General features: G+C 40.9%; 1 protein-coding gene and 1 non-coding gene across 6 annotated transcripts in view; one reads left to right on the forward strand and one right to left on the reverse strand.

The window, feature by feature from the left end:
* LINGO2 (leucine rich repeat and Ig domain containing 2) overlaps window positions 1–14,679 on the forward strand; it is a 1,050,275-nt gene that overhangs the window by 315,858 nt on the left and 719,738 nt on the right. The window lies entirely within an intron of this gene.
* On the reverse strand, window positions 14,364–14,469 carry LOC148091771 (U6 spliceosomal RNA). The gene has a single exon (XR_015715479.1). It is a non-coding gene; the product is annotated as a U6 spliceosomal RNA (small nuclear RNA).

The following is a 14,679-nucleotide window of genomic DNA, read 5'->3' on the forward strand; positions in this document are numbered from 1 at the left end:
ATCATTCTGGGCTTGCGTGGCACAGGCACAGAGCTGTGGGCTCGGTTTTCTGTGTTTTCACACGCCAGATTGAGTGTTGCATTGGGGACTGAGTCACCTACAGCAGGGAGGAAAGAGGTGCCTGAGGTGTTTGCAATTTGCTGCACAAAGTTTGTTTTGGATTAAGCCCAAATGTATGCAATTTGAAGTGAAAGTTATTAAACCAACAAGCAGAAGAATTTTGCTAAGTGTGTTTTAAACAAGAAGAGCTTTACAAATGTAGGGGCTATGAGATGTTTTTGACCAAATTTACTTACTGGTGGTGGTAGGAAATATAAGCATAAAATTCTGGTGTGGATGTTGAGGTGTTTGTCTTCCCAAGTCCCCTAAATATGTTTACTGCCTTATGCTAAGAATGAGGGAGGAATCAAGCAAAGCTACTTTATGTAAAGAATCCTTGACTTGGGCTCTGATATCACTATTTAGATTTCAGCTTTGCAAGAAATGACTGTAGAAGCTCCTGGTTAGTTATGTTCCTCTTATTGCCTGTTTCCTCATTTCCCCAGGCTGCCGAAAAGGATTGCAGTGGGGATAGGTAGAGATAATTTGTATAAATAAACAAAACAAAAACAAAAAGAAGAGAGCTGTGCAAATGTATGGTGGTGTTTTTTTTATTTCTTTGTAGCATGCAGAATCTGGGAGGTTGTTTTGAGTCTAGAATAGTATGGTTGTGGGGTGGACTGGACTTGGAGTACTCACTGGGATAAATGATTGAAAGGAAATTGGTATTGAATGCCTGGAAAAGGGGCCAGGTAAGTGATTAAAGAAAACGGGACAACATGAGGTAGGATTCTGAAACCAGGAGTGTGGCCATTGGCAGTTTATCCTGCAAACTTATATGAAATGCTCTCTGTGGTTAGGCACTGTTCCAAGCACAGGGGAAACCCATGGATAGGGCATGATTTCTGCCTTGAGGACATCACCATCTGATGAGAGAGAGAGACAATAGCAATGTAAGGGGATCATAACTGAAATGGAAACACCTCTGAGCTGTTCTCCAAGCCCAGGGAATTGGGAAACCCTGTGGGAAAATTCCCACAGCAGGTGAGGGGTGGTGGGAATACCCTGGAGTTTCCTGACTTTTTTTTCAGAAATTTGCACTCAAAATAGAACTCCCTCACTATTGGTTGATCAGAACAATCCTAGTCTCTGGAGATGAGCTAAAAAGCAGAGAATCGCCTGTGGAGCTGGGAGGTGAGGGTTACAGGGGAAGGTAGAATTCAGAGAAGGAAGACGGGAAAGTGACAGTGTGATAGGATTTCCTCCCCAGCACGTTCCCTTTTCACCTCTGCCTTCTTTCTGAACTCTTCAAATATACAGAACCTCACGCGACCCACTGCTTTGTGTAAGAAAGACTAGGGGTGTTAGAGACGTTGGCCCTGGCAGGTAAGGGGTTGTGTCAGTCAGAGTTCTCCAGAGACACCAGAACTAAGAGGGCGGGGACATATATATACATATATATATGTATATATATATAAATATATATGGAGAAGGCTTATCATGGGAATTGCTCAGAGGATTTCAGAGGCTGAGAAGTCCATGATCTGCTGTTTGCCAGTTGGAGGCCCAGGAAAGCTGGTAGTGTAATTCAGTCGGAGTCCAAAGGCTCGAGAACCAGGAGCAGGATCTCTGAGCACAGGAGAAGATGGATGCTGGACCTTCCAATACCAAGGACAGCAAGTTCACTCTTCTCTGCCTTTCTTTCTATTCTGGCCCTCAGTGGATTGGGTGATGCCCATTCACTCACGTTGGTGAGGGATCTCTTTACTCAGCTACAAGTGCTAATCTCTCCTCCACCCCCCCCAGAAGTAATGTTTTAACAGCTGTCTGGGCATCATCCTGTACACATAAGCTGTCTTCCTGTGGCCTTTCCCTCCGATGGCGTCACCTTGCTGTATAGGGAAGGACTGAAGAAAAGCTTTCTAATCCTTTCCTTGATATAACCCAGGATTTATAAAACCACCAGAGAGCAAAGGGCCTTGGTGACATGAACCGTTTGGTTTAGAAGCAGACCAAGCCGAAAAGTCAAAATGCATTTTAAGTATAACGCTGTCCATTTCAGTTGAATGACACACATTTCACAATTACAATTATACTTTCTGAAAACTATCCTTCAAATCCACAAGGAATTATATATATATATATATATACACACACACACACACACACACACACACACACACACACACATAACGTTTAGGCAAATAGCCGGATACAGATGTGTCAGTGTTCAGTTGCTAGATTTTGAAGGCTGAGTAATAATGTGCAGCGGTTGGTCCCCTTTAATTTAATTTTACTTCCTGGCCTTGACATGTGACACTCGGGAGTTCCTTGCAGAGCAGAAAATCGCTTCCGACGGAGCTGCGGGCCTGGCCGGGCTCCTCAGGGGCCGCGTGGAGGGAGGGAGGCCCTGATGGTGCGGACGGACCGAGCTGACCGGCTGCCGAGCCGCACGCAGCTGGGATGAAATAACGCCACAGATGAAACTGCGATTCTGGTACCAAATCTGACGCAGGAGGCTGACCGAATTGAAAGGGAAAAAATGGGTCAAGTCAAAGCACATTCCTGTGGAGCTTAGGCTGCCTTCGCGTCCAGCTCCACATTTTCCCCCTTAGCTGTGCTGGCCCCATGTTGACAATAGCGGGTCTGTGTCTTCGTCAGCCCCCGAGGCCTGTGAGGCTGGGCTGGGCCACCTGAGGGCCAGCCACCGGGTGGCCCGATCTGTAGGGACTCGCATCGGGGTTCAGCACCCTTCCCCCTGTCCCCGAAGGAAAGGTGAACCTCCTCGCCCCATGTCCCCTGGACATTCAGCTGGGCCATGCAGCGGGGGGAGCGCCTGGCAGACAGGGTTTGCAGCTGTGAGGGTGAAAAGCAGTTTATTCTTGTATTCTGTTTTTTTAATGATTGCGTCGTTTCCCATACGAGCAGCTGGAAACCGCCTTTCGCCCCGCCCTGTGCACCGGCCCCGTGCACTTCTGGCTGGGGCTTCAGAGGCCATCACATGGCTATGGCACCGCTTTCTCCGCTCTGTGTATAAAATAGAGGGTTTTGTTTTTTTCTCCTTCAGTCTGGATTTCAGATTTCAGACTATACGACTATACGTGGAGCAAAGAACACTGCTAACCAATATTCAACGTGTAATGTGAGGGAGAAATAACCTTGTTTTTGTAAGCCATGGAGAACTATTTTAATTGTTATTGCAACCTAATCTAACAAAAACTGATGAATACACCTCATGTTCATAGTATAGAAACTGGAAAGTCGAATTCAGTGTAAGAGACTTCGAGAGGTGGTAACTAAAGCTGCTCGGTCAGGAGCTGGGCACACAAGGGTGGGATCAGAGCCAGGGGTCCCTTGATAGTTACTGTGAGGGTAAAAGAAGTTTCCAAGGCCCTCTGACTTGTCTGCTTGTTAATGTCTTTAGCTACAGTGTTACCTGGTAGGTGAGTTGGTCATTTACAAATTAACAGCTAATATTTTACATTCCTTCAGAAAAGGGAAATTCCCAGTAATTGCGATAAATTCAGTACTTTCAGGGAGTGATTGCTCCAGAGCAAAGGCAGCTTATGGAAAAATCATTAGTAATAAATTAACCTCTCCTTGGCCTCCTCGGACCCAGTATGGGAAGAACTGGCTCAAACAGGGCAGAAGTTTATCACTGCATCTTACAATAGAGGTTCCTGAGTAGACAACAATCAGGCATATTGACTACAATGGAAAGATGAGACCTGAGCTGTATCCTTAAATTTACTTACACCAGGTGGCGACCTGAGTACACTCATCCCCGGGGGCTTCTGTATTAGGGTGAGAAAGGGAGATGCACGGTGAGCCTTCTGTGATGCCTTTGATGAGTAGAACTAGACTCATGACCACTGTGTCGTTTTTGTGATGTGTGTGTGTGATGCAGCATTTTTTCTGGAATTTTGTCGTGACTCTAGAAGTCAGCAGAAGGATGCTGTACCTCTTGTGGGCTAACTAGGACATTGTCTCTGACCTTAACAAGACCCCATATGAGACAGGGCTTAGCAGACAGCCACATTCAGGCTTCTTGTTTTCAGCTTAAAGGAATTATTTATCTAAAACATTTCATTTTGTTTTACACAAATTGAAACAAATTTGTTTTTAATAAGAGAAATTACCTGTTAAACTATTAGTTCTCAAATGATAGCATTCAAAATCATATTGAATATAAATGTTGAATACTCATATGTGTATATAAACTATTACATTTTAACAGAAATTAAACTCTAAGAAAGGCCAGTCAATTTTTAAATGCTTCAATTAATTTAAATGATATCATTATCTCTTCACTCCCCCACATTGCTTTTCATTACTTCCCTTTGAATTGAAACCATTGGCTGTAATTAATTTTTTGAAAAGATACTAGTCGGGAAATAGGAAACATACAGTGTATGACTGTTCTACATCAGGTCTGTTCAAGGAGTAATTAACTTTCATAAGACATACTAAGGAAATTTAATGAAAGGCAATTCTTATTTTATTTCCACTTTGATCCCAAAAGCAACCTGGATGCTAAGAATGTACTATTTCATTGCTTTCGCAGGGTATTCAGAGATTTTATTAGAGAAAAATGAACCTTTCATGCAAAAAAATGTTCAGTAGTGTATTACAACGACTGCCCCAGACCCCTGAAATTCAGAGAGATTTAGAGAGCATCTGCTCACATCCCACTACCACCTACTTCTTCTTCTTTTTTTTTTTTTTTAAAAATATGTCTTTATTGATTTCAGAGAGAGGAAGGGAGAGGGAGAGAGAGAGAGAGAAACATCAATGATGAGAGTCATTGATCGGCTGCCTCCTTGCACGCCCCCTGCTGGGGATGGAGCTCGCAACCCGGGCATGTGCCCTGACCGGGAATTGAACCGCGATCACCTGGATCCTAGGGCGATGCTCAACCACTGAGCCATGCCAGGCACCACATACCTCTTTTAAATCTTTTCTCGTGAGGCTTACGGTTTTCCTACCGTAAATGATTACATTCTGTACCTAAGGAGTAGGTTAAAGAAATGCCATGTGGTGGTCCAACCTGTTCTAGGCGAAGGACCTCACATTTTCATAACTTTTTGATATACAGTAAACCCTTTCCATTTGTGAGTGATCCCTCCAGGGAACCTGTCAATCCTCAATACCATGAACACCTATTTAGCATGTGCGTTTCCCTCTGAAATGAGCAAATGATAGTGAAAAGAGAACAATACAACTGCGTGGAGCTGTGCCTTCCAGGGCCTCTGCTGGGCTCTCACTCACTCCTGGTTCACTCCTCACCCCAGCTGTGATGTACTTGGGATAATATTTCTGATCTCCCCAAAATGACAAGCTGACTACATATTCTGGAACTTTGTGGTCACTCCCGAATTGTAAGCTACTAATGCCAAGTCTATAATGCCAAGAGTCCACTTTATTTCCTTCTGAAAACACATATACCTGGGTGGTCGATGTTTTGTGCCCAAGTAGAGATTTGGCGCTGGGGAGGTGTGGGTTAAGAGCTTTCCTTTCCCGGAATGTAATGAAGCATTTTCATCAGACAGTAGGACTGGGAAGTGATTTTAAAAGATCAGCTGAGGATGCAACATGAAAAGAGCAATGCTTTTAAATATCAAAAATTATATTCAGCATCAAGTATTTAAATTAAACATTTTATCAATGCATGCATTTCCATTTTACTAGTAATTCAGCTTATTACCCCGATCTTGCAAAATCCTCCCGTCATTACCCTTCACCTCCTCTGTTCCCATGTTGGATTATGGCCGCCTGTGTTTTTCTTTGGGCAGAAATAATTTACTTTAAATCTAACGTGTTTATATTAATACAGCTACTTGTCCATAGTATTTACTGACATTTTCTTACTAAATTACACTGCATAATTAACTCCATTTTAAAGGGGAGACTAAGATTCAGAGAAGTTACCCTGCTCTGCGCTAATTAATGTGGCCCATGAGAAGTGGAACCCAGATCTTTCTAATGCCACTACCCTATGCTCCCTTTTATAACTAAACTCAGTGAAACAATAGGTAACAGAATATAAGCAAAAATGTACATAGTTTTCTTAATACGTTGATCATAGAACAAGTAATGACATCACTAATACCACCAATAGCAACGCTGATTGAGAACTTACAGATGCTTACAGTTCAGCATGAAGTCAGAAAGAGATACATTTCTGAGCAAAGAGAGGTTCATTCTCCCCCCCCCCCGTTTCTGTTTTCCTCCCTCCTCCCCCTTTCTCTCTTACCTTTCTCGGTCTCTCTCTTCCTTCTCTGGGTTCTCTATATTCTTTCTCTGTTGCTCGCTCTCTCATGCAGAGTTTTTACCTTGTGATGCCTCTTCATCTTTCTTGCTTTCTCTTTTCTTATTTCCTTTTAGTTTCCCTTTCTATCTCTTTGCCATTATTTTAATCCTGAAGAGCTGCGTGATCATTCGTTTCTCTGTAAGACAAGTACAGACTGGATATTGAACGATTTTTTAAATAACATATAGAAACCCCTGCCTATGAAGTCAAAATAATTGAAAAGAATACAGTTAAGAAACACAAGCTTTCCTTTCAGGTTGAACTGTATGAATGGCATTTTTATAGATCATAAAGATTAAATATTGACTGTTAGTTATAGCTGAACCTAGTATTATTTCTTGAACTCTGAGTGTTTCTGAAGAATTTACTGACAGCTTTCTTATTTTAAGGTGCAGCATATATTTTAATTTCTAAAGAGATTCATGGGATTTGGAGGAACTGCAGAACAATAGCCTTAATCAGAGTTTGTCTCCCACTGACATTAGTTGTCGTAGTTCAGTGTCATACTAGCATTTATCATGTTCTTTTTAAAAAATCAGCCATTATATCTCACCAGGCACATAGTAAAATATTAATTTCTGTCTTCTAATTGTCACATTTCTGAGAAAAATAACTCCAAAATCAGTCAAGAGCCAATAACAGACTCTATTCTATAACTATTTCCTACCTCATCCTGTAATAACTTTACAGACATAAATAAAATAGCCTCAGAGAGATGGGATTAGTGTTCCAGGGTAGTTCAAGATTTCAGAAGTATGTTAATTTTGACCCAGAGATGACAGTTCCCAAGTAACAGATGCAGTGGGCATATAGCGACCCCAAAGGAGTTATTCTTCAGTTTCTGTCCTCAGTATTTCTAGCCTGATGCAGAAGTTGCTTAGGAGGACCCCTGAACTTTGTTCTGTGAGTGCTTTAGGACATCCACCCGTTATATAAACGACAACTTATTTCCCCTGTGCTTGAAGATGTTTCCTCGCTCTGCCCTGGAGAAGACAAGACAATCTCCATTTATATCTAGAAGTTACGTCGGTGATGTTCCTCTTCTCAACCTTATAGGTGTTTAGGAAAGTGAAATAATGGAGAAGCCTTATGGGATGGTTTTGGAGGCGAAGAGACATAGTCATCCTCCTAGTGGTTGCCCTCTTAAATTTCTGAGACTCAGTTTCCTGGTGTGAAAAATGGGGTAGTAATGGTCCTTACTTCAGAGTTGTTGTGAGAAATAAATGCTACAAGTGTTCAATATATATATATAGTCATTTTTGTCACAGGTGTTGTTATTAATCTGATCCGACTCAGGGGTTGGGGACAGCCTTTCCGCCCTGGAGAGCTGGCAGGAATGGAATCCCTTTCATTGTCAGGCTGAGGGTGAGTCCTGATTGCCTTCCTTCCCGGGAAACTGGAGAATTCCTTGGCATAGCCTAGTCCAGTTTCTCTGTATGTTCACCCGGCCTATGCCTTACAAGAAAGTATCAGAATCCGAGAATAGTGTGAGAAGTAGAAGGCGCTTTTCAGATCATTAAGCCAGGAGACTCCTGATTCAATATAATTTTCTACTATTTCAAAGCCTCATTATTGACATGGACTATGTAAAGGAGGAGGGGTTTCTTCTCAGGTCTAAAGTGTGATTTTGGTTATTTTTCAGGTGGTAGACTGAACAAAAATAATAAATTACTATTTATTGAATAGTTTAGAGAATATTTTAGACTCAAGGAACAACATGTGCCCAAATTCAGAGGTAGTTCATGTTCTAAGACCAGGAGCTCTGTCAGCGTTGTTCGATCATAGTAAGTGGGAAAATATATGAGTTGAAGGTAGAGAGAGGCATGGACCAAACATTCTCCCTTATGGAGACCTTATTCTACATCCTATCAGGCATATTAAAAGCACCTATATCCCTGATTAAATATAACTTTTCTATAACTAATTGTGTTATGTTGACTAGTTGATATAGACATCTTTAGATTTTAAAATAAATATGAATTATTTTTTATTCTGTGGTGGTGTTTTTTTTTTTAATTGAGTCACTGATCATTTATTTATCTTGTGTTATATCCTTTAAAGTTTCCCAGGATCTTAACACTGAGGCTGTAGCATTTGGATAAATCACCTTGCTGAGTAAAAGAATTGGTTTTGAGAAACAAGAGTAAAAGACAAGCAAGGATGTCAGCAAAGGTGCTGTTGCATGTCAAAGAAGACCAGGTCTCAAGTTATGGGCATGAAGTAGAGATAGGAAAAGGGGAGCAGGTCAGAGATAGGTTTTGTTGTAAAGCTTAAGGCTTTGGTAGTAGCTGAGACAGAGGAAAACGAGCGAAAGAAAAGAAATGCAAGCTGACTCCAAGATCCACAGCTGGAGTAACTGGGAGAATAGTAAAGACACTGAAATAGGGACGATCAGATAAACAATAGTGCGCAAACTTTTGGTATTGAAACCTCTTTGAATGTTATACATTATTGAGGGTCCCCAGGACTTTCGGTGGATAAATATATCAATATTAATCATCTTCAAAATTAAAACTGAGACATTTTAGAAATGTGGATTGATTCATTTAAAGCAAAACTAGTCAGTCATCACACATTAAGTGACATGTTTTATAAAAACAACGATGCTTATTTTCTAAAGCAAACAGAAAAGAATGGTACTGATTTATATTTTGGACAATCTCTTTCACGCTTCACCTAATAAGCAGAAGACAGTTGGATTCTCAGACCCGCCTCTGCCTTCCATCTGTGGTGTCACACATCGCGCAGCTTTTGGAAAACATCACCGTACATTCACCCCAGAATCGGTGTGAAGGGCAAATGGTGTTTTAGCTTAATTATGAAACTAGTGTTGACCGTGTGAGTCGCCCGGGCCCCTGACTGCACATGAATGCTTCTGACTTAAGGCAGCTGATGATTTTCAAACCCCTTTTTTCCTCCTGTTCTCACTTTACTTCCTTTCTCTTGAAGGTTTTGTAGAACTTGGCTTATTTGTCCTCCCAGTCGTGGACTACCTTCGTGGAAAGTCTAGTGCATTTAAACTTAAATCTTGATAACTTTTCTGGAAATCCCACCCCCCTAATTCTTACTTCCAATCCCTCCATTCATTGGGCTTATAGAAATCCATAACCTCAGATTGCAGTGTTCACGACTCATCCGTCCCTGGTATTTTGTGACTGAAGGAAACTGTTTTGTAGGAGGCGGCCTCCAGTGCCTGCCTCGAAACTTGATTCTCAGCATGGAGGCAGTTGGCACTGTGCCCCTGGGCATCCCCCATCCGCCCAACAACGTTTACTGTAGTTTCTTTGCTCTCTCTAGGGAACCACTGCTGTTCAGGGAGGGTAGGCTGACAACTATAAAATGTTAGCAACCAAGAAATCAAACCACATTTTCAGATATTTGATTCTGCTCCCGGCAGACGGGATGTTCTGTGCACTTAGATGCGTGGTTTTCTAATATTCAGTCTCTCCAGAAAAGATCCTTTCATGTCCTAGCTCTTGGCTTGAACAAGCAGAATAAACCCAGCATAAGAAAGAACAGAGGGATAAATTGATGAAGCCTGATCTTATAGTTCAAAAGCATCTGCTAACACACACAGCTGTAGAAGGCACACTTTTCTCTCAGAGGATAGGCACGGCCTGCAGTGGGGACCTGGTCTTTTGGGCTAAACTACAGAATTGTGTAAACTTTCTTACTGTTGTCGTGATACTCAGAGAGTTGCTTTTCCTGCATACTAAATGGAGCTGCTGTGTGTTAGGAGAGGTCATTCACTTAAAGGATGAACATTTTGTCTTCATGTACCTGTTTTTATCAAATAGGAATATATTTTAAATACTGATACAAGAGCAAGAGAATTTTTGTTGAAGTTGTTAAAGCTAAAGAAGGTTTAGATGATCTGAGATTTAACATGGACCAACCTCTTACTACTTGCCAGGACTTTGTACTCAAGAATCCGGGAAATAAGTCAGTCAGAGAAAGACGTAAGTGTGTTCACTTATATGTGGAATCTAAAGAACAAAGCAATGAGTAAACAAAATTGAAACAGACTCATAGACACAGAGAGCAGACTGGTGGTTGCCAGAGGGGAGGGGAATCAGGGGATTTGCTGAAAGAGGTAAAGGGATTAAAAAGTACAAATTAACAGTTACAAAATAATCAGAGGGGTATAAAGTACAGCATGGGGTATATAGTTAATAATATTGTGATAACTATGGGTGGTGCTAGGTGGGTAACTGGAAATATTGGGGGGAACACTTTGTAAGGTATAGGCTTATCTAACCACTATGCGGAAACCAATACAAAATAATATTGAAAGTAAACTGTAATTGAAAAAAAACATTAAAAAATAAAGAATTCTTGTTTTTCAAATCTGTTAATTTCTCATTCATGTCACAGTTTTGATTCTTTCTACCTGGCCCACTGTGTTTGGGATGTGTTCTCTTACAGAGAAGACATCTGCTTTCAGGGTACCTGCTCATTCACTCGCTCGGTCACTTATTCATCAAGTGCTTATTGAGTATCTGCTCTATTCAGGTTCTGGAAAGACAAAAATGAAAAAAAATGTGTCGGTCCCCGCCATCAACGGGATCATGATCGGATAGGGAAAATAACTGTAGGGGGTGTAGAGCAAAGAGGGTGAGAAGTAAAGAGTGCAGATGGCAGGAACTCTGACTCTTCTAAGCAAGGCGTCTCCATAGAAATAGGTAACATTTTAGTTGAGTCTTGAAGTATTAGCAGGATTTTAGCAGGTGAGAAAAGAGAAGGCAAGGAGAGATGGGAATGACCAGGAAAAGAGAATATTCTGTACAGAAAAGATAGAGTTAGCAAGCTGGACAAGTAAAATGGACCTTGAATGGTCAGTTGGACAGTCAGATCAACTCCTTTTCCATAAAACTTAAGACATTAAGAAGTTAAATACATATTATATATTTGTTAAAGCCAGTAGGATACATAATAATTACTCACTTGTCTCTCCTCTGTCAAAACAGTTTTCTAAATTCCTTCCTTGTGTGTGTGTTTTGTTTTATTGTTTGTTTTTTGCTTGGTTAATCCTCCCCCAAGGATATTTTTCCATTGATTTTTAGAGAGAGTGGAAGGGAGGGAGGGGGAAGGAGAGAGAGAGATTGTGAGAGAGACATATCGATAGGTTGCCTCTCACCCTCACCCTGACCAGGGTCAGGGATTGAATCTGCAACCCAGGTACATGCCCTTGACTAAGAATCAGACTCAAACCCTTTGGTGTGTGGATCGACGCTCTAACTACTGAGTCACATCAGCCAGACCTTCTTGGTAGGAATATTTAATTTGACTCATTTGAGGACTCTGGAAAATAAAAATACCTGGATTAAGTAAGCCCATGGAGACCTCATCAATATTTCTATATTGGATAAAATTAAACAGCAAGCAAGTTATATCAGTAAAGTCATACTAACATTTTGCATAATATATATTATCAATTTTCACTTAATATTTCTTGCTTAGAAGAAACTTTTCAGAAGAGCCCTTCCATCAGTTTTACTAAGATTCCTGCAAATTCTTGCTTTGGGGCTGAAAAACCAAGAATCCTTTGTTTCCTGAATCTAGTTCTCTATCCATATGGTCAATGTCTTTTTGACTTTATGCTTCCAGAAATATCAACTCTCACCTGGCCAGTCCTGCCCCCTGCCTGTTCTCATCTCCTCCTCCTTGCAGAGAAGTCTGAGCCCTAGATTTACTTTCACTTATTTCTCTTGAGTCTTCACTGCAAAACTTCTATCTCTACTCTGCTGAGCCTTACCTCATTCATTTATTCATTCATTCAAAAATATTTACTGAGCATATATCTATTTATTAGGGATTGTATCAGAGATAAAACACTGCTTAAGGTCAGATAAGATTTCTCCTCTTTCCTCTTTTTTTCTAATTAGTTCCAATATTGTTGCCGTGGAAGTGTGGTCCTTGTGGTGTTGCAAGAAACAGCATTTTCAGGGACCCAGAAGGAAAGATGAGGTCCAGTGGTAAGAATTATTTGGGTGAAAATAGAAGGTGGCCCTCGGTTTCCAGTGTCCCATCTCTGTCTGTCCCACCAAGGAAAATCAGGGCCAGAAATTGAGCCAATGTCCTGAGATTCTGGGCCATATTAAAACTTACTCCTTTGGAGCCCTCACGGTCTTGGGATGTAGATGGCTGTTAAGTGGTCTCAGTCCCTGTCCAACTAGCTTGGGGCTGTTACCAGCTGTGATCTGTCGCTGCGCTGTTGTACCCAGGCTCCTGCTTGGAACCTGAGCAAGGGAGAACTCTTTGTTCCCTATATTACCTTGGGCTTGGGAAGGCCAGGCGCTTTTTCAGAATAGCCAGTCAACTTCCCAGGGTTTCACAGGCTTGCACTCGGCCCGCCTTCCAACAGCCTTGCTTTCCCAGGCTAGACTGACGGCCTCTGTGGCTGCCTTCTTGCTGCCTGCTGCATGAGCTTGCCTCCCTCTTTGTTTCACCCCTCTCTCCACTTATCTGGGAAGAATGGACCGGACCGGTGCTTCCCTGGGGAGTATGTGAAGCTGTCACTTCTGGTGAAATGAGCAGGCTCAGTGTCTGATTCAGTCCCCAGCCCGTTAGGCTCAACAATGACCAATTCCCTTTGCTTCTTTTATTAATATCTAGTTACCTATGCGAACAATATGAGACAGCTGAAGTTAAGTAATTAATTTATACTATACCCAGACTCTTCAAGTTGCCAAAAAATGAAATAAAGTGGACCCTTGATCTGTGTGCACCTACCACCAGCACAGTCAGATCTTAATTTGACCCCCACATATGTGGATTCCCAGCCTCGGGTGGAAAATTCGTAGGTATAAAGATTACTGTTCTTGAATTTTCTGTCAGATCGATGGCAGGTGGGAGAAGATTACCTCATTGAAAAAAGAAAAACCTACTTTACAGAACAGGAGCAATGAAGTTAGCGTAGAGAAGGCAGGAGAATGCTGAAAATCATCATTCTTTCTAAAACACTTTGATCTGCTTAGACTAAGCAGCTTCATTAGTTTCGGATGCTGTTTATTATTATGGTTGTTGGCACATTTTCAAAATGCTTAAAACAACTTTTATTAGGATTAAGTTTGCAAACATCAAGTCAATTTAATACATTTGGGTTTGGAAATACAATGGGATTTCAACATAAGAAGCTCTGTTTATTTTTCTAAAATAGGTACAGAGCAACATTTAAACCTTGCATCTGTCTGTGAAAATTTCCATTAATATTACCATAGTAACAGACTCCCCAAACTTTCACATAAATTGTATACACTTAAATGTATTAAGTATTAGGAATACAATATGGTGATTTTTTTTAACAGTTCCTTATTTTTGGGCTCGGTTCCTCTTGTTTATCATGAGTGGTTCCTATAATTTATTAAAACAGTAAAGAGAGTATATTCTTTAATTACAAACATTTTACCAAATTCCTTCCGAATTTAAACCTATCTCTGATAGGAACTCAATCTTGTTAATGTTGAAATCTTTCCCTTAAAGTATCTAATCAATTAATCATTCAGTCATCTATTATATACTCAGTATTGGAGCAAGTACACCAAAGGATACAGAAGAAATAGAGAGAAAAGGAACTTATAATTATGCAGGCTAAGCCAGTATAAAATGAACCATAAATTATGAAATAGAGTCCTTGAGTGCAACAGAAAGAAGGGGCGCAGTGAAAGTTGCTAAGGCAGGCCTTGAGTAGAAAGGTAGAAAAACATGTTTGAGGGCGGTGAGCTCTTATATGTACTTTTTACCAGTGTCTTTGTCTTAAATGGAAAAAGGTACTTTCTCTCAACCTTCATTTTTGCCCATTTATTTCCAGAGCCCCACATTTTAATTATTGTTTTTCCAAGCTCTGGAAAACCATGGAAAAATGACACAGGCTATGAATGCTCAGCATCTCCCAGGTATTTTTTATAAGGATACACATTTACACTTGTACATTTATATAGAAATCCTACTTACCATCCCAAATTTGTTCTCTGCTTCTAAATTTAGGTTTATGTACATATTCTTTTTTTTTTTTTTAAATATGGACTGCTTCATGAATTTGCATGTCATCATTGCGGAGGGGCCATATTAATCTTGGTATCATTCCAATTTTTTAGTGTATGTGCTCCCAAAACGAGCACTAACTGTTTTTTTAACTGCTACAGATGATCGTGAAGATTGACAGACCTAACTTTGAGTGGGTAGCGAATTAAATCAGAGACTGTGGTGGTGTGAAGGATTCTCTGCTCCCTGTCTAAGGGAATCTCAGATGATGCAATAGATCACAGGATTATGTTTACAGTAGAGCTTCTAAAAGGGCCTCTGAAGGCAGCTTTGGGAATTGTAGTCAG

The sequence above is a fragment of the Miniopterus natalensis genome, chromosome 12 (assembly GCF_054644295.1).
Source record: "Miniopterus natalensis isolate mMinNat1 chromosome 12, mMinNat1.hap1, whole genome shotgun sequence".
Taxonomy (NCBI): Eukaryota; Metazoa; Chordata; class Mammalia; order Chiroptera; family Miniopteridae; genus Miniopterus; species Miniopterus natalensis.